The 21054-nt window shown below is 42.6% G+C and overlaps 1 long non-coding RNA gene across 1 annotated transcript; it reads left to right on the top strand.

Moving 5' to 3' along the window:
* The first annotated feature begins 1933 nt into the window (after positions 1-1933).
* On the top strand, positions 1934-4834 carry LOC118907530 (uncharacterized). The gene is made up of 3 exons (XR_005022839.2): positions 1934-2001; positions 3724-3846; positions 4769-4834. It is a non-coding gene; the product is annotated as an uncharacterized LOC118907530 (long non-coding RNA).
* Positions 4835-21054: the final 16220 nt, after the last annotated feature.

The following is a 21054-nucleotide window of genomic DNA, read 5'->3' as shown; positions in this document are numbered from 1 at the left end:
GACACTGAGTTTCTTTGTCAGGGTCTCTAGGAATGAAGAGTAGGAATCAGGCATTTTCATGCCTGTCTTGACCTTTCTCCCAGTACAGGACTGACTCCATTTCACACCCCGGCTTCCTTCTCGATGCTAAGTGTCAGCTTTCCCATAACCTACCTCCCCCTTGCTTAGCCTTCTCACCCATGGCCAGTCCACATCCAAGGACCCCAGCAGAGCCTGGCGTACCTCCTGTCCCTCATTGGAGTGAGGTATGAACTCAGAAGGGCTGTCGGGCCACATGCGTCCTAGAGCCCAGGTATTCTGTGGACTGGAGGACTTCCAAGTGCTTCAGTGCTCTGCGAATCTGAAAGCCGTTGGCTTTACTCAGTTTATAGAGGGGTGGGGTGGAGGGGGATCACAAAATGAGTTAAAAATAATTGCTCTGGCATCTTTTCTTCTACTAAAGGACATTCTCAGCTCTCAGCAGGGAATTGAACTAAACCCAAAGTAGAAAACTGATATTTTAATTTGATTGAAACTGAACTGAAATAACAATATTGTTCTCCCTTTGAAGTTTGAACTAGATCTGACCTGGACAAAATCCCGAAAATCTCTTACCCTATCCTTCTCTCCAAAACAACCCACAAGACTATAGAGCTTTCTGAATTCTGAACCTGCGTCATGTTTTGTTATATTTTTCCAACTAATACATTAACTTTTTAAAATAATTTATTACCATGATAGAAACATGATTTTTGAATACAGGTTCTGTCTTTTCTGTTGGAAGAATAATGAGTTGGTAAGCTTTAAGAGTTTTTTTCATTAGAAAAATTTTAAAAATTGATATGAAATGTGATTTGAAATTCTGTATGGTGTTTCCAACTTTTGTGCTGCCTTTTTCAAGTGATGAGTCAAACAGGTGCACAGGAAATTTTTTAAAACTTGTGAACATTACTATTTTGCCATATTTTTGTGGTTAGTTAGGTCTTTGAGGAATTTCAGCATAGAAGGTAAGGTGGTCCATATAGATTCCTTGAGTCATGGTGATACGGTGATATCTCTTCAAGATAAGGCGTGGTGTGGACAGCACAGCTGGAGCTCAGTAGGTGTTTGCCCAGTGAATGAATCGAGATCCCCAGCCTTCTGTTCAAGGGTATATTTGCCTCTGCTGCACTGTAGAACTCCTGTCTTGATTTCAGATGTATTCTTAATTCAGCCTCTCAGTCTTCCAGGCTTATCTGTGGGTCTGTCTCTCTCTGAGCACTGCAACCACCTCCCTCATTCTCTGTGTCTGTGCCATTTATTCTCTTTCTGACTTGCTAATTTATTGCAGGAGTTCATGTGTTTGTGATTTTACTGAATATTTTATCTCTAATATTATCTTTTTTTAACTCTTTATTAGAAGTTTCAGTTTTATTTCTTTCTTAAATAGAGCTGTGGATTTTCTAAAATATGTGCAAGAATGAAAAGAAACTATGTATGACTGAAGAAATTTCTTTCCTTGTATAGCTAAACATAGGCTAGCTTTTATGCTGTGGCTCACAATTTCTCTTTTCCATTTATTTCTTCCATATTTATCTTTTATCTATGGTTAGCAATAGTGCCTTCCTTCAGGCATAGCTGGCTGGGATACCTTCCCTAAGTTGTACAGGGAAACTGAAGGAGAGTGAACATGAGAAGTAGCTCTCCCCTCCCTCACACACATACCTTCAGCCTTCAAGTTGCTCTGTTTGGCATTGCCTCCCATCTCTTTCCTCCTCTAGCATGTCCTCTATTCCTGTTTCTAATATTTCCTATCTCAATTCTAACGACCAGTGCACCAGTGCTGCTACAAAATTCACTCCAGTGAGAGCCTACCTGTACCTCCCCAGGTGAGTAAATACACATGTGGACACCCTTGCACAGCACCTGTGTGTGTTTCCCATGGAGACAAGGCCCCCATCCATTGCATGCAGGCTTGGTGAGGCTGTCACTCAAGGTGTCCCACTCCCAGCCAAAGGCGAGCACATGATCCCAAGTGAGAAGGTGGGAATCTTGCCCTCTACTTCCTTTTCCTGCTGAGACCTTTTCCTGTGATTCTCTGGACTGACCACAGACTTTCAATAGACTGCTTTTTATCTTCAGTCACCCAAAGCTCATTACAACCTAAGGGCCCCGAGTGATAAGTGTTCGCAGTTATTTGAGAACTAACTCTGTTTCTTCATTGCTGTGCTTTATCCAAGCCTGTTTGCTGCCTCCACATCCTTTAGCTTTGGTCACAATCTGGACTCTTGAGTCTACTTTCACAGGCCTTTTTCCAGACAAGGGAACATCTACCCTTGTTTCTCTTGATCACCAGGTCCTTTGGAAGATGTGGCACTATCCTGTTTATATTAAAATCTGCTGTCACTTTCACTGCCATGTAAACACTAGTTAGAACTCCAGCCCTATTTATTTACTTAAACAGAAACCAGCTAAACCACAATGAAATCAGCCTACTAACATCCCTCCCTCCCCTCCTTCCTCCTGGGCTCTCTGACAACAAGTGACCTTTGGGAGAAGCTGGCACAAAATGGGGAGAGACAGGACTCCCGCTGGATGACACTTCTCTCCGTGAGGCAGCATTGTGGAGAGCCTTCGCCAGGAATCAGCCATCTTGCCCAGGACCAGCGCTCTGCCTACCTCTGCTGCCTCTTGCCTCCTTCTGGCTTCCAGTCCGTTTCTGCCTCTCTGTACCTTTAGTGGACTGAGGTTCCCTTTGCAGGCATTGCCTCTGGGGAAGTCTACAGGACTCCTCAAAAGTTGACTCTTAGCCGAGCCTAACTGATTGGCTTGGGGGACTTATGCAACAACGGTGGCGGTTCTTGTTTTCAGTAGTCAGAGTCCACGCTAGCAGTCCTGAAGCCTTCAGAGCTAACCATTCAGCACAGCGAAGTGTGAGCTTCCGGAGGGCAGGGGCTAAGGCAGCTTCCAACCTCTACTCTGGCTGATGGAATGAACAGTTGACTGCGGTATACCAGAGCACACACAACTGCTTAATTTTAACCCCTGACCAGCACCAGGACACAGAGTCATATAAGCAATGTGGAGAGGAGGACAGTTCCAGGGAATTCCAGAAGAGGAAGAATTTCACAATGAGTGGCTAAGAGCATGAACACTGGACTCAGACAGATCTGGGTGTACAGTCTAGTTCTGCTACTTAGCTGTTAATTTAGGCAAATTATTTATGTTCTCTGAGCCTTGCGTCCAAAGTGGAGATAACATTCCTACTTATCTTTTATTCTTCTCTGATTAAATGAGATAAAACCTAAAAAGCCTCCAGGATGAAGTCTGTCCCATAATAATACAAAAATATTATTCTTAAATAATATTAAATATAATTTTAGTACAATAAATATTAGCTAGTAGTAGTAGTAGTAAAATCATCAGCAAGGAGGAGGAGTGATCTATGTGTGGTTGGCCAGCACTGGGACCTTCATGGAAGCAAAGGCTGTGGGAAAGCCTCCCCAGAGGGTCAGGACTAGAGACCACAGTGGCGGTACCCGCCTCCAGCCCCCATGCTGCACAGCACAACCGAAGCCAGACTAGGACAGATCAAAAACAAGCAGAGTTTGCCTTTCCCCACCAACATCATGCTGTTCCACAAGCCCTGCAATTTAGAACTAATCCCAGGGAGAAAGAAGAGGAAAGGGTAAATCCTATAATTATATGAGTTTATGGGTGGGAAAGTGTCATACTTGCTATACCTGCAATGGTCTGTCCTGGCAGAACTGAAACAGAGATGCAGAACTATTTGGCATGTGGAGTGAAGAGACCCACCTCCCGCCTCCACCCTACATCCTGACCACCATGGTTTGCCATCACCCTGCCCTCCTGGAGGAGACAATGAAGGTTGGTCAGAGGAACGGCGGGACACTGCTGCACAGTCCACTGGCATTCGGATAAAAACCTCAGGACTTGCTCCTGTAGGTAGTGAACTCCATTGTGGGTATTTGAGCAGCAGCCTGGCGTGGTGGTACTGGGACTGACGACTGGCTTGTGGGCAGAGCACAGGGTAGCCTAGGGAATGTAGAGGCAGGACGGTGGAGATGGGCGATGAGAGGCAGGTGCAGTAGGGATGGAAAGGAAGACACGCGTGCTTCTGCAGACATTCCTGAGTAAAAACTGTAGGGGAGAAGTTAGGATTGAGATTTTGAGCCCAGATGTCTGAGAGAGTAAATGATGATGCCAGAAATTGAGATGTCAGGAGGAGTGGAGTGAGGGTGAGCGGGACTGACGAGTACATACTGTCTGTTAGTCAAGCTGCATCAAGATGCTGATGGAATGTCCAAGTGCAAATACCAGGCACACGACTGAAAAAGTGATTGTAGGCCTAGAGTAGTGGTTCTCAAGCTTTAGGTCTCAGGATTCTTTTACACTCTTAAGAATTACTGAGATGCTAAAGAAGTTTTAATTAGGTAGGTTTTATCTATCAATGTTTATTATATTGGAAATTAGAATGGACATATATGAAATACTTAATAATTTGTTTTAAAGTAGTAATAACAAACCCACTGCACATTAACATAAGTAACATTATATTTTCCTGAACAAACAAAAATCTTAATGATTGTTTAACATTTTGTAAATCTCTTTAATATCTGGTTTAATAGAAGACAGCTGGATTCTCAAATCTGCATTTACATTCAGTTTGTTATGACAAGTGATTTTAGTTGAAGTATATGAAGAAAATCCAGATTCATATGGATATCTATAGTAGCACCCCCTCCCCCAGCCCACCCCCCACCTGTGGCTTCCCTTTCCTTGGTTTCAGTTACCCAGTCTGCTGTGGTCCAAAAGCAGATGGTCCTTCGCCTGACATTTGGTCAGAAGGTCAACAGTAGTTTAATGCTACATCACAATGTCTACATCATTCACCTCACTTCCTATCATACAGGTATTTATCATCCCACATCATCACAAGAAGGGTGACTACAGTACAACAACAGACTTTGATAGACCACATTCACAGAACTTTCATTACAGTATATTGTTATGATTGTTCCACTTTAATATTAGTCATTGTTGTTAATCTCTTACTATGTCTAAGGTATAAATTTATCTTCATCATAGGTATGTATGTATAGGAAAAAAAACATAATTTATATAGGATTCAGTACCATCTGTGCTTTCAGGCATCCACTGGGGGACTTGGGACCTATTCCTACTGCAGTTGCAAAAGAGAAGATCTATGGGCTCCCTCCCTGAGGGATCCTGAAACCATATTTTGAGAACTGCTGGTCTAGAGAGAGGTCAGGGCTTTAGATGAATGTTTTGCAATGATCTGCCCAGAGATGAGAGTTTGCTGATACAACAGTAGAGGAGCTCTCGCTGGGAGAAGAGATCTGAGAACTGAGATCTGGGCTTTGCTTACACTTGTATGGTTGATCTTTGTTATTCATCAATTCTATATTTGCAAATTTGCCTACTTGCTAAAATGTATTTGTATCCCCAAATCAATCCTTGTGGCCCTTTGGGGATCATTCCCAAACATGATGCAGAGGGGTGTGAGACGGAGTTCCCTGATGTGTGTATTCCGGCTGTAGTCACACCAGGCAACCTGCCTCTCTCTTACTTATTTCTCATACTGTCATCAACTGTACCTTTTGCAGTCAATTTAGTGCCACTTTCTCCACATTTTTGTGCTTTCTGTTGGCAATTTCACTACTTAAATGGCTCTCAAGCAGAGCGCTGAAGTGCTGTCTAGTGATCCTAAGCATAGAAGACTGTGATGTACCTCATGGAGAAAATACTTGCCTTAGAGAAGCTTTATTCAGGCATGAGTTAGAGCAGTTGGCCATGACTGTAACGTTAGTATATTAAAATACAGTATAAATCAATATATACTATAAAAATACATATAAAATATATACTCTTATCAAACAAATCAATATATTAAATAATGTGTCTTTAAACAGAAACACACATAAAACAGGTTATATATTGATCAACTGATAAAAAAGCTGTGACCAGAGGCTCACAGGAACCTAAATTTATATTTCCCCAGGTGCAGTGGTTCAGGCTTTGCAGCAACTTCATGGAATATAACCACTGTGAATAATGAGAATCTATTGTACTTGGAGTGGAAGGATACAGAGAGCCAAGTAAAGCAGGTCCCAGGGAGAAAAGCTGCCGCAAGTAGGTACTGGTCAACTTGTCAGACACAGTAGCAAAAGCGAAGTGGAAATATTCAGCCCGTCCTAACTCCATCACCTGCCTGAAGGAGGCCCATCACCTCCTGCCTGGACAGGTTTCTCCAAGTCTTTTTCCTGTTCCCATAAAGCATGAAGCCTCCAGGCTTGCCCCAGGCAGCATACATTTCTGTCTAGGAATGTAAAGGAGGGTAAGGTCTCCTTTGCTGTAAAAAGAGGTGGGAAGGAAAATAAGAAGTGGCAGATGACCAAGATGAGCTGAATGAAAAAGGAAGGTTCTGAGGTTTTTAAACTTTTTAAGTACAGGAACTTTCTCAGAGGTGGAAAGAAGGGCGACATTTTTCAGCAAAGTTGCACTGGGTTGCACTACAGACCTTTATAGCCAGGTATTGCCAGAAAGGCAAACACCTTGTGACGAACTCCAGGTTGAAAACAGTGAGGGGAAAGGAACTCACAGCTCTCCCTGGTTTTAAGGTGATTTGATGCAAGGTGAGCTAAGCCTCTGCCAGTGGTTCAACTCCATGGCCATGGCGCGCTTCCACCATCTGGTGACCACACACTTAAACTGCAAGGCCCGCCTTTAGAAGCCAGGAAAAAATCCTTCAGCTGAATGGAGAAAACCAATGAAGTGAGCTTATAGCAAATAATTGCTAATTCTTTCTTACCCAAAAATAATAACTGGCAATTCTAGACCACCCTATATGGAATTTTTTTTTCTGGAGTAGTATACATTTTTTGGTGTGTTTTTTCACCAATGCTTGGTAGATAGATATGAACTGTTCTTGACTTGTCAATGGATGTTGAACGAAAGTCAGCTGGCTGCTCTACAGCATCTTCTCCCGCTGAAGACTTGTAAAACAGGCCCCAGAAGAAGCTGGAACTTGGCTAACTTCCTCCAGAGACAGACTTTGGTTTTGCTCCCCTGGTGTGATCTGAAAAGCCTCCCTCTGAAGTGCCAAGAGTACTAAAGTCCCTGCATTAATAACTAGTTCTATTTCCTCTCTAAGTGTTTCCTTTGAAAATGTAGATACCAGTTGTGAGCAGTGAGCTGTTAAGTCATTAACATTTTAGTGTGAATAACTGTCTTATCCTGCTCCTAGAGGATCCTGGGAGGTGAGGGTAAAGAAAGGGCTCAAAATGGGGAGGAAAGGGCTTCAGATACGATCTTTCTGATTATCCTGGGGCCAGCCGGGTCAGGGAGGACCTCTGGTGTCAGCCTTGCATGTGGGAACTTGTTTTACTCAGCCTGTGGGAGCACCAACCAAACCCAGGGGCCAGCCTCCCAGAGGAAGTAGGGGGTGTGACCAGGAGAACGAGATGGGCAGATGGTAAGGAAGACTGAGAGCCTCAGAATCTCGAAGAGGAAGCTGGGCCTGCCAAGTGGGGGGCACTTAGGCTTCTTTAATGCAGAGTATACCAGGCTTGTGGCCCAATCCTTTCCACAGGTGTAAATGGCTTAATTTCAGTATTTAAGATTGGGAGATTCCACATAAAAATCTGGATTTCCAGCTTTTCCTGAAATAAGAATAAGAATGAAGATAATGAAGAGGAGAACAGCATTTTTCTATGACAAGGACTTGCTGGGACTGAATGGGGGCTGCTCCCCTGGGAGAGATGTGCATGCCCCACGATAAAAATAATGAAAATATCAGGAGTGACCAGTTATTTAATGCTACTACAAGCCAGACACTATGCTAATAGATTATCCACAAATTATCTCTCGCTCACATAAAAACAATGGCGTCTATATTCCCACATCAGAGAGAAGGAAACCAGGGCCAAGGGAGAGTTTTATATTCACATGCTCCTTTTCATATTTGTTAGAATATTAGAATATTGCCACTGTAGATTTTCTTTGGCATTTATTACATATTTTGTATTTATTTGTCTTTGTTCTCATTTCATTAGAGACTCAGCTTAAAATGAAGAGTGCTACATTCCCTTTCAACATAGCAACAGTGTGGCTCTAAGAACCAAAACTCCTAACAAACTGTACATCCTACTTGGCCTCACGTCCACTACAGCTCAGGATCTGAACATCTTCCAACCTTCTCCATCCTGCCCAGGAGATAGGGGAATTTGTATTTATCTACTAAGACTTCTTCTCTAAACCACAAATATTCACAACTTCCTGTTGTTTTGCCAATTCATTAAAACTATGTTGTATTCAAATCACCAAGTGCAGTTATGCCAACAGGGAGAAAAAAAGGTGGTTCCATTGCTGCCCACTTACTAACAGTGGAAATCCACTGAAGCCGCTGTTTGTCTGTGAGGGTGATCCCTAGGCAGGCAGGGGAGGAAGCCTCAGCGGGCAGGGAATACGGCTTTCCTCTGAATATGAAAATAATGCTACTCAATTATTTGGAGTCCTTGGCACCCCCTGGCCCCCATCATAGAGATCTGCACAGGCCCCTCTGCATCTGTCCCGGCGTTCCAGGTAACCAAAGACATGCACTTCCTCTATCTTTATGCTTTTCTTTCAAGGGAAAAGGGAATGTGGACAAAAGTGAGCCTACTTTCTCATCTTATTAAATTAGTTTGGTCAGAAATTAGTTTGATCATGTATTGTGTGTTTAATTTAAAAAAAAATCCCAATGACACATCTTTTGATAGTCCACAAACTTGTAACTTTCTTTCCTTCCTTCCCCATTTGATTGTTTCAACTCAGCAATGTTCTTTTTACCAGTTTTAATCCTTATCAATTATCTATGACTGGAAAGAGTGAAATACAAGGCTTGTTGTACAGAAAATCCCCCTCATTCCATTTCCTGATCCCCAAATACAACCCATTTCAGATTTCCATATAACAATCTTGTACTATACTGTATGATTTTTTTTCAGTTTAGATATTATTTATCAACTTTCTACTATGGAAGATAAGGATTTACCTCTCTTCTCTCTCCCTCCCCCCACCCTCCCTACATGTTCACACTTTCCAGCTCCTCATCCTCACAAAATAATTACATCAGTTTTAGTTAAATAACTATTCTGTGTTGAATTGAACAAGGGCCAATCAGGAGATAGAAACTACAATAATCTGTAGGGGAAAAGTTTAATATAAGGATTATTAACCACAATATTGTGACATAGGCAGTGTAGTTCAGGAAAAGAGCCAGGCCCTGGGCGAGTCAAGGAAAGCTTGAGGCCAGTTTGTGCGGCCAGCTGCCGAAACAGGTTAAGTGAAAACCTGCTAGACTCTAGGAAAATAACTGATAGCAAAACAGAATGTTCTAGATTCAGTATCGGGAAGAAAAATAACCTACAGTTACCCCAAAGCTAATTATACACTCATTAGCATACTAAAAATCACACTCCTTGGTGCCACTACAGTTCCAAGGTGGACCATATCAGGACAAAGAGAGGGTGTAGCCCATTTTCCCTGAAATGTCTTTCCAGTTCCAAGAAAACCTCACCTATCCTGACAATTTGTCCACCTCTTGCTTAAACTCCAGCTACTGCAAGAAACCTGAATGCCACCGCGCTGCTCACTTCTCAGGCATGCCTACGCTCTGTCCTTGAGTGTGTACTTTTGCTTTATGAAACTACTCTTTGCTTCCACCTGCTCAACCTGCTTGTGAGTTCTTCTTTGACCAGAGTCACAGATCCTCTCCCAGGTTGAGATCTCACCTGGTTAGCAAGGAGACCTTCCTGGATTGGACTTCCCAACAATAGTAGGATTATTTTATGGGAGAAAGGAACTCTTAGAATACTCTAGAGACGAGCAAGGCTGCTTAGGAAAAGAACACGCCTCCCTGAGGCTGAGAGGGCAGAGTACTGGATTACTCCATGCCAGAGCTGGTGAACAGCCACTGGACAATCAGGAGACACTGATCCAGGGTGCAGGTGGGCAGAAAACCATGACCAGGACTAACAGGCAGAAAACACCCCTCTGGAGGGCTGGCAGGCCAAGGCTGAGAAGCCAACCACGGGGGTGCCAGTGTGATTCACTGGGAATCCACCAAGGGGTGCTGCCGAAGCTCAGTGGGGAAGTTGTCTGTGAGGTACTGCTGGGCTTAACGGAAGCTAATGTCGCTGGATGTCTCCCCAACCCAGCCTACTGCTGGCCCCCAAACAGCAGAAGCAAGAAGGAAAAGAAAACACTAACTAGGAAGAGAAACCCTTTCCTCCCACGGTGTCCCTCTATTGCCCTCTACTGACAAAGCTTTTAACATCATGCTAACTGCAAATGGAGGAATAGTTTAAGGACCCAGAGCCATTTCCACAGTTCAGGCAATGAAGCTTGAATTTGGAACCAAACAGCAATAAATTTCTAACTGGCACAAGTGTTTCTCTTTCATGATTGTAAAAATTTTATTGACATCTGATCCACGTAGTATACTATAATCATTCCTCTTTCCCTACTTGCTTTTTGTTCTTTTGAATTAGAAATTGATTTTGTTGATTTTGGTTTTTTTATTATCATTAATCCCCAAACCCCCCACACCATTAGGCAAATCTCCCTTCCCACAGGGGAGCAATGGTCTCAGACCTAATTCTGGCAACATTAAGTGCCAGGACCACCAGTTGGGTGACCATCATTAATATATGAGGAAGTTTATGGATTTTTAAGCAAGATTCCTTCCCCACAGTGACCTTGGGGTCAATTTGCAGAGGCCACTGACTTTTCTCTCTCATCTCCTTTCTTACCCCCAAAGGCAAGCTCACAAATGCCTTGCCCTCTTCTTCATCAATCCACTACTCTTCTGGCTCTGCAGTGTCCCATTTACTAATTAAAACACACCCATAAATATGGCTGCTAAGCATGAACAGTGGGGCAATGCACAGCATTAAAGACAAGGAGGAGAACAATTCTGACATAATTCAAACCTATGCCCTCAACCTCTAGCCCCATGAAAACATCCCCATACCTTTCTGGAATTTCCACAAAAAGCATTCTCTCTGTAGTATTTGTAGCATTTCAGCTTCTTTAAGGAGTATCATTCCAGATAAATAAACCATGTCTTAAGTTGTATTGCTTTTCTCTTTTTAATCACTAGTATCATATCTGAAAAGCATTCCTTAGAACAAAGGTATGTAATTTCAACAACCTCTCATAAAAAACACGTATAACTTCAACCAAACAAAAAAATCTATAGCTAAGCTGGCCCTCACCACTACTTCAAATCTTACTTTTTATGATGACATGATTCCTGAGTTTTGAACAAATGATTCAGAAACAAATCTTTGAAATTCAATAAGTTTATTGGTTGAAAACTGCTCATTCTCAAAGTCTGACCATGAAATAGTAAAACTGTTTTCAGAATTTTAATTAAAATGTATCATTTACTATCACACCATATATACACAATTTTATGTACTAACTCAACAAATTTGTATTGCATCTCAAAATTATTTGTATCACAAACATTTGTTACCATGCACACTTTTTAGTTCCTGGAAACACAGGGCCAAGGCACATAGTAGGAGCTTATGAGAGATTTACTGAATTAAATTGAAATTTTTAGTCCATTTGAATACTTTATCATTAAGATCATTTTATCCTGTACTCACTATATTATTATATACTGTTAAGTGTTTTTATAATTATAATTATCAATTTATAATATGACAGTATGTGTGTAGCTATGAGCATTTGAGTCTGTTTCATATCATTTAGAAATTGCCCTTCTCAGTTTAAAGTTTTCTCCAGCCCTTCTCTCCCAGGCACAAATATTTCATGCTGGCCTTGCACAGGACACTGAATGGCCATGACAGATGAAGCCCAAGTTTTATGAACTTCAAATATCTACACCGGTTTCTTTCATGAACAGGTTTTTTTCCATGGGTTTTGAAGATCAAATAACTGGAGAATTCCAAGGAATGTGAGAGCTGTAAGTATGCATGATGCATGCAGATGAGTTGATTGGAAATTGCTATACACAGAATGCTGTTCAAGCCTGAAATATTAAGAAAAATCATTGTTTTCCTTTAAAAAAAAAAAGTTGGCTTTAGTTGTTGGTCTTTCACTGAACAAATAGATCTTCCAGAGAAACAAAAAATAGTTTTTTACAACAGGGACAAAACGGGAAGGAAGAAAACGAGTTTCAACAGGCCAATATTCGGATGATGGCAAATCCAGGACTCCAGGGTTTGGTTAAAAGCTTATGTACTTAAGAGACTATTTTGAAGCTATATTTGAAGATTAAAATGGTAACCAAAGGACTTCAAGTTGGCAACAAAACAGAGTCAGACCTTACCCCAAGTTAGATGCCAGAATGGTTAAAATTTGGACATAAAATAAGGCAATTATATAAAAGCTTAAGAAAGTTATGTACGTGTTTATGAATCTCTGGTTGGGGAGGCCTTGCTAAGCTAAACATATCATCACAGCCAAAAAGCATCAAGAATATGACTGACAGATCTGACCACATGAAAATCCAAAATCTTCCTATTATGGACAGAATGTTTGCATCCCCACAAGTCCTATGTTAAAGCCTTAATCCTCAGTGAAATGGTGTTTGGAGGTGGGGCCTTTTGGAAGTAGTTAGCATTAGATGAGGCTATGGGGAGGGGGCACCCCATGATGGGATTAGCACCCTTATAAGAAGGGACACCAGAGACCTTACTCTCCCCCTGCCATGTGAAGACATACAAAGAAGTTGACTGTCTGCACACTAGGAAGAAAGAGACTGAGAATCCAGAACTATGAGAAAATAAATTTCTTTTGTTAAAAGTACCTAGTTTATGGTATTTTGTTATAGCAGCCTGGGCTGACCAATACACAGCTTAAGGAAAACCTGAAAACCAGAAATGTGGAAAAAAATATCTGCAACATATGCATAACTCCAAAATAAAAAAATTTTTTACACATCAGCTATAAAAATACAAAGACCCTAATAGCAAAGGACACAGATAATTTATGAAAGAACTACAAATTTTTAATAAACAAACAAAAGATGTGCTCTATACCATTACTGCAATAAGCAGTAATGTTCCCCAAAAGATGTGTGGCCTGTGAATATGTCACCTTACAGAGCAAATGGGATTTTGCAGAAGCGAATAAGGTAAGGACTTTGAGATGGGATATTATCCCGGGTTATCTGGGTGGGCCCAAAGTGATCACCGAGTCCTTATAAGTGGAAGAGGGGAGGGAGGGTCAGAGTCAGGGAAGGAGATGTGAGGAGAGAAGCGGAGGTGATGTGATGAGTTCTGAGGATGAAGGAAGGGCCCACAAGCCAAGGAATGCACATGAATTCTCGCTGCTGGAAAAGGAAAGGAAAACTCTCCCCTAGAGCTTCTAGAAACGAATGCAGCCCTGTGGGCCCACTGACTTTAGCCCTTTGTGACTCACGTAGGACTTCTGACCTCCAGACCTATAAGAACATAAATTTATGTTGTTTTAAGCTACCAAGTTTGTGGTAATTTGTTAAAGCAGCAATAGGAAACTAATACAACCACTAATCAAAGAAATACAAATTAAAAGAATGATATTTTTGCTTTTAGATGAGGATAAATGAAAAGTAGTGCTGTGGTTTGAATACAGGCACATATGCAGGCTTTGGTAGGAATGTAAGCTAGTACGCCCTTTCGGGCAAGGAGTCGCTGGCAGCAGGTATCAGACCTTTAAACATGCATGCTCTTTGACCTAACAATTTTACCTTTGACTATATCCTAAAGCAATGGATTTCCAGCTGTATTTATTAATGGAGCTCTTCACACCAAATACAGCCAAGAGAAGTTAACCTGTGATTGCTGGAGTAGGGTTAGGGGCTGGAGCCCTGACACTTGGCCTTCACCTTACCTCTACAGGAACCCTAAGGCATTTCCATGGAACACACTTTGAGAACCACTGTCCTGGGGGAATAAGTGGGTAAGCAAACCACAGGCCCTAACACACAAGGATATTTATCACAACATTGTTTATAATCTCAAAAATTAGAAACCATCTCTATGTCCCTCAAAAAAGTAACTGATTCATCTTACTACGCAGATGGACAGTGACTGTGAAGGGGTATGTAGGGGGGACTTGGTGAAGGGGGGAGCCTAGTAAACATAATGTTCTTTCTGTAATTGTAGATTAATGATACCAAAAAAAAAGTGACTGATTATGATTTATAAATAGCAAAAAATATGCAACTATTGAAATTATAAATTTTTTATCTACTTCTATATTGATAGAGTTAAGTAATATTGAGTAGAAAAATAGGCTGTAGGGTTATCTTTGCATGGTAAGATTCATTTCTTAAATATATATACAGGCATGTACAGAAAAGATATATAAAGGGATGTAGATCAAAGCATCAGTGGTAGTTATCTCTTTGTGGTGGAATTAAGTTGAGCTTGACTTCCTTCTTGACAGCTTTATGTATTTTTTAAAAAATTAATACATATTGCCTTTATACACAGAAAAAGATTGGTTATACCCTGAATAACAACGAGCGACAAATGAATGGATGGTTTGTGTGTGTATGTGTGTGTGTGAGAGAGAGAGGAGGTAGTAGAATAAGAAATCAACAAATATTTTATGTGTTGAAGTTCGAACAAAGCCATTAGTGCTGTTTATCTTCAATTTGTCCTGCTAGTTCCCCTTTCTCCCTCTTCCTTTCTGCTCTATGCCTCAGGACGCTGACCCACATGGATGCTATTGATGACTTTCCTTGCCTCTTGCTTCCAGCTGGGGCTTCCAATGGAAGGACACTGGCAGAGATTAGAGTGGGAGTGGGAGATCGAGGTATAATCCCCACGCTTCTGCCTGTGTCAATGCCAAGGGTTTGCTGCAGGCTGCATCCTTCTAGCAAAGCCCACAACTCCTGTCTGGATGCCCTGTCCATGCAGTAATCCCCTCTGGGTCCCTTCTACCCACTTCAGGTCTGGTGGTGGTGAAATTTCCAGCTTTTTGCCCCAGGGTATTGTATGACCCCCTGTTAGTTTCCATACTTTCTACCCCGAAGTTTATAAATTGCATTTTGAGAGTACCATCTATTTACAGCTGCTATCCTAATACACAAGTTGTGTGTGTAAGTGTATTTCAGCTACTAGGAATAGGGGCAGTGGTCTTCAAAATATCTTTCAGTCCTATCTAAGAGTTCCACTTTGGTCTATACAGCAGGTATGTAGCATGCCATCTCAGCCCACAAATACAAGTGCCAGAGAAATAATACTCTCATCATTTTCCATAGCTCAATTTAATTTCTACTTTGCATCTCCATTCCTGGTGTGGCAAAACTTAGGGTCACCAGCTTTGGGACTTACTCCCTCACCTACTTTCCCATGGTTTCATATCTAATGGGGAGCTTTCCTGGTGTTGGGATTCTGGTGGGTGGGTGGCATCTGGTCATGCAGACAACTGCTGGAAGAATCATGCCCTACTCTGTTCTGTCACAACTCAAGGGGTTCAGTGAGTCCCTCGCCTTCTTCCATGCCACCCATGCATGCAGGAATTGTTCTGCTATTCCTGTGTTATTCTGGGGCATAGAAAACTCTGGGGGGCTGCCTGAGCCCCATCCATCAGTTCATGTGTGCAGCCACTTTCTCTCTACATCTTGCCACTTCCTTAGGGCTCTGCCGGGGAAACATGACCCAAGTCCAGGGCTGCTCCTGCTCTGACCTCCCACAGCGGGCCTTACAGTCTGCCCAGCTCTTGGCCTGTGGGACAGGACACAGGGCCTCCCTCTCTGGGACCCACCAATGCCCGCCCTTCCATTATTTCCTCCCAGGCAGGGAAATTTATGTTGTAGTCTAATTGTGGGGAAACTTTCTCATTATTCTCCCAAGTATTTAGTTTGTTACTCAATCTATTTATGTTCACCTGTGAAGCTAATTTAATAGTAATAACTATACAGTTGGTACAAAGCCTAATCACATCAACAAAGTTCAGCATCATGACAGGTGATTGTGTAGGCGATCTTTAGAGTCATTACATCTTAATTTTCTCTTTCACACACTATATACAATTGTGTACATTTAAAACTTTGGGGAGAACAGGCTTAAGGTTGGCTTATGGTGCTTTTTTATGAAAGACAATACTGTACTCCTACAAATTAAAAACCTGTTCAGTCTTTTTCCTTTGAAGTAACTTAACCCAAAGTCTCTCAGTTAGTAATTTGCAAGAATTTCACAAATAATTAGAACTTTTTAAGTCACATAATTTGGAGAGGATCCTCTAGGCCTGCAGATATGATTTTCTGCCACTAGATGTCTCTGAGTCTTAAAGTAGCACAGCAGTGAGGCTTTTGTCTATTTATACACACAGATCACCTACCTCCCTGTCACAGAGTTTCATAATCCTCTTATGTAATGCTGGGTGGTAACTACAGACAGTTTAATCATCAGTTGGGAAATGGGCGGGTGGGAACCCCAAAAGCTCTGTGCTTGCAAGATGAGGCCAGAAGTCTTGAGAGAAGGGTCTGTTCTTATCCGACCACATAGAACCCTACACATGAGATGTGTCCATGCAACTGGGCAGTGAATGCATGGCCAGGGAACACAAAAAGCTGCCTGTGGCATGTGACCAGCTGGCTGCCAAGACCAAATCCTCTCTGAGAGTTTGGAACCAGAAGAGGAGCTAGTGGGCTGAGTAATATCTCAGTCCTGCATTTCTTGCCCCCCCTTCCCCCATTATGGGCACCACTTACAACCCTCATGCCAGCCACATCCAACCCTTTCCTATCAGGGACCTAAGAGCTTGCAAAAGCCACAGCATTCTCCCAGGGTCCTGTAGCACATTGTCAGACATTCATCAGTCTGCCTCCTGTGGCGTTTTCATGTACGCATCTGTCTGCTAGCTCAGAGACTCCTGGAGGGCATGGGCCACTCTTATTCATCTTTGCAGCCCCCCTGGCAATGTGTCCAATGCCTCCTCCACAGCAGATGTACGGTGAGTGTACATGAAGCCAATGTGTGATCATGGAAGGTGTGAGAAGGCTGATGAAAGCACTGATGAGTTTTGAATCTCGAGAAAATAGCTAAAATCTTCCAATAAGGGGGGTAAAGGGGAGGGAACAATAGGAAAATTGTGACTCTACCTGCAAGCCAAGGTGGAAGAAATTTTCAGGTGTTCATGGAGGGTTTGAGAGGGTGACTCGGGTCAGATAGGGCTGTGCTCACGCTTCCATGCATTTTCTACTGCGTGGACATCCTGATGGAAGGCCTGAGCCATTCCCCTCTGCCTGGCTTTAAATACTCAGTGGAAGGCATAGGCTCTTTAGGCCACAGCTGGGGGAGCTGTGGAGTATGCTTATCTCTGCCTCAGCTGAAGGGGGTTTTGGTACCAGCCCCAGGTGGGTTGTCTGGGAAAACAGGGGTAGTTTTTGCATCTGTGTTTGGAGGCAGGAATCCATTGGCGTAACATTAAGATTTGGTTCATTGGCAAAACATGGGGTGGTGCTTGTCAGCAAGTTCTCACCAAGGAGAACACACTGGGTAGGCCAACAGGATCTATGTCAGAGGGTGGGGCCTCCCGGGCAGGGGCCTCAGGCTCCCAGGTGGTTTACAGATGCTTACCAAACTCAGCGAAAGGGGAGGGCAGGAAAGGACAGCCTCTAGGCTGCCTCCAGGCCAGGCTGGCAGTCACAGCTCTACAGTCAGTACTGGGACAGTGTCATGCCCCTGGAAAAATGTGGTGCTCCGTAAAGCTCCATGGCCACAGTGGGGCACTCAGAGCAGAGGTAGCTGCCTCATTTGGGAACCTGTAAGAAATGTACATTCTCAGGCCCCTTCCAGGCCCACTGAATCAGAAGCTCTGGGGCAAGGGCTGGTGTGCTAAGCTCTCCAGGGAATTCTGATGCACTGTCAAGTTTGAGAACCACTGAAATGGGGACCCACAGTCATGGCCTAGCCACATCAGAGGCACCTGTGCTTTCTCTCAGAAGCCAGAGGAATGGTACTAGGGACAAAGCAGACTTTATTAACTCATGTTTATAAGGTACAAAGAGGCATGGGCTGCTGAAGTGTCGTCTGGGACCACAGCCAGCCTGGAGGTCTCAGCCTCCAGGGGCCCAGAGTCGGCGGAGGGACAGGAGGAGCCCAGAGGCAGCCCCACACTTCCTCCTAAACGCCCGCCTCATCCCTCCCTGCCAGGGCCTGTCTCCGGAGGTTAGAGGAGGAACCAAGGGAGTGCAAAATGCAGATTCTCCAAGCACTTTGTTTTAACGTGACCCTGTTTACTGAAACACGGATTTCTTAGCACAAAAAAATTTAGCACACCATTTTCATTGGGAGAGTCAAAAATAAAACACCATCAATCAAACAATTTCTAAAATAAAGCTCCACAGCTCACCAGTTTTCACTTTTAAATATCCATTTGACCAGGGGTAGTACTGATTTGCACAGTGGAGTGCTGGAGCATACACCTGGGGTGAGACTATCTGAGTTGAAAGCCAAGTGCGGCCACTTTGCAGCTGTGTGATCTTAGGTAGTTTACTCAACCGCTGTGTTCTCAGTTTCTTCCTTATTATTAGTAATAGCTTATTAATAGTAATTGTTACCTCATAGGGGTAGTATAAAAATTAAATAAGTTAATACATAAAATGCTTAATATACACATAATGTTTTTATGTAATATGCATAAAACACAAGTGTATTATATGAGTGTTAAATATGTTCTATGGAACTGATATTGGAATACAGCAAAGTTGCAGGATACAAAATTAACACACAGAAATCTGTGGCTTTCCTATACACTAACAATGAACTAATAGAAAGAGAAAGCAGGAACACAATTCCATTCACAATTGAATCAAAAAGAATAAAATACTTAGGAATAAACCTTACCAAGAAAGTGAAAGACCTATAAGACTGAAAACTATAAGACACTCTTAAGAGAAATTAAAGAGGACACTAACAAATGGAAACTCATCCCATGCTCGTGGCTAGGAAGAATTAATATCATCAAAATGACCATCCTGCCCAAAGCAATATACAGATTTGATGCAATCCCTATAAAATTACCAACAACATTCTTCAACAAACTAGAAAAAATAGTTCAAAAATTCATATGGAAACACCAAAGACCCCAAATAGCCAAAGCAATCCTGAGAAGGAAGAATAAAGTGGGAGGGATCTTGCTCCCCAACTTCAAGCTCTACTACAAAGCCACAGTAATCAAGACAGTTTGGTACTGGCACAAGAACAGAGCCACAGAATAGAGACCCCAGATATTAACCCAAACATTTATGGTCAATTAACATATGATAAAGGAGCCATGGACATACAATGGGGAAATGACAGTCTCTTCAAGAGATGGTGCTGGCAAAACTGGACAGCTACATGTAAGAGAATGAAACTGGATCACTGTCTAACCCCATACACAAAAGTAAATTCAAAATGAATCAGAGACCTGAATGTAAGTCATGAAACCATAAAACTCTTAGAGAAAAACATAGGCAAAAATCTTTTCGACATAAACATGAGCAACTTCTTCATGAACATATCTCCCCGGGCAAGGGAAACAAAAGCAAAAATGAACAAGTGGGACTATATCAAGCTGAAAAGCTTCTGTACAGCAAAGGACACCATCAATAGAACAAAAAGGTACCCTACAGTATGGAAGAATATATTCATAAATGACAGATCCGATAAAGGATTGACATCCAAAATATATAAAGAGCTCACACACCTCAACAAACAAAAAGCAAATAATCCAATTAAAAAATGGGCAGAGGAGATGAATAGACAGTTCTCCAAAGAAGAAATTCAGATGGCCAACAGACACATGAAAAGATGCTCCACATTGCTTGTCATCAGAGAAATGCAAATTAAAACCACAATGAGATACCTCCTCACACCAGTAAGGATCGCCACCATCCAAAAGACAAACAACAAATAATGTTGGCGAGGTTGTGGAGAAAGGGGAACCCTCCTACACTGCTGGTGGGAATGCAAATTAGTTCAACCATTGTGGAAAGCAGTATGGAGGTTCCTCAAAAAACTCAAAATAGAAATACCATTTGACCCAGGAATTCCACTTGTAGGAATTTACCCTAAGAATGCAGCACTCCAGTTTGAAAAAGACAGGTGCACCCCTATGTTTACCGCAGCCAAGATATGGAAGCAACCTAAATGTCCATCAGTAGATGAATGGATAAAAAAGATGTGGTACATATACACAATGGAATATTACTCAGCCATAAGAAAAAAACAGATCCTATCATTTGCAACAACATGGATGGAGCTAGAGGGTATTATGCTCAGTGAAATAAGCCAGGCGGAGAAAGACAAGTACCAAATGATTTCACTCATATGTGGAGTATAAGAACAAAGAAAAACTGAAGGAACAAAACAGCAGCAGAATCACAGAACCCAAGAATGGACTAACGGTTACCAAAGGGAAAGGGACTGGGGAGGACGGGTGGGGAGGGAGGGATAAGGGCGGGGAAAAAGAAAGGGGGCCTTACGATAAGCATGTATAATGTTGGGGGGGGATAGGGAGGGATGTGCAACACAGAGAAGGCAAGTAGTGAGTCTACAGCATCTTACTATGCTGATGGACAGTGACTGTAATGGGGTTTGTGTGGGGGGACTTGGTGAAGGGGGGAGTCTAGTAACCATAATGTTCTTCATGTAATTGTAGATTAATGATAATAAAATGAATATTTTAAAAAATGTTCTTTGGATGTTAAACAAGATTTCAAAGGAAGCAGTGGTGGTTTTGTACTGCAATAACTTGGGTGGGCAGAACTACATTTCCCAGAATTTCCTTCCCTGTATATTTCATTGAGGGTGGGCCACAGAGAGGTTCTTGAGGATTTGGAGCCGGGAAGTGAAGCAGCAACCACTTTGCAGCCCAAACCTTCTGCTGGCTCATCTCCTGGCGTGAGGAGCTGCCCAGGCTGCACCTGCTCCCCCTTCCCCTGGATCCTCCTCCAGCTGCTCTGACTCCTGGGCAGGTTTGGGCCAGGCCCCATGACCAGAAGCAGAGATGCACCCCACATGACCGAGAACAGAGGCGGACAGAACCAGCACGGATTCC

This window comes from Manis pentadactyla, chromosome 3 (genome assembly GCF_030020395.1).
Source record: "Manis pentadactyla isolate mManPen7 chromosome 3, mManPen7.hap1, whole genome shotgun sequence".
Lineage (NCBI taxonomy): Eukaryota > Metazoa > Chordata > Mammalia > Pholidota > Manidae > Manis > Manis pentadactyla.
The sequence above is the reverse complement of the archived record's forward strand: the minus strand, read 5'-3'. Positions and strand labels throughout refer to the sequence as shown.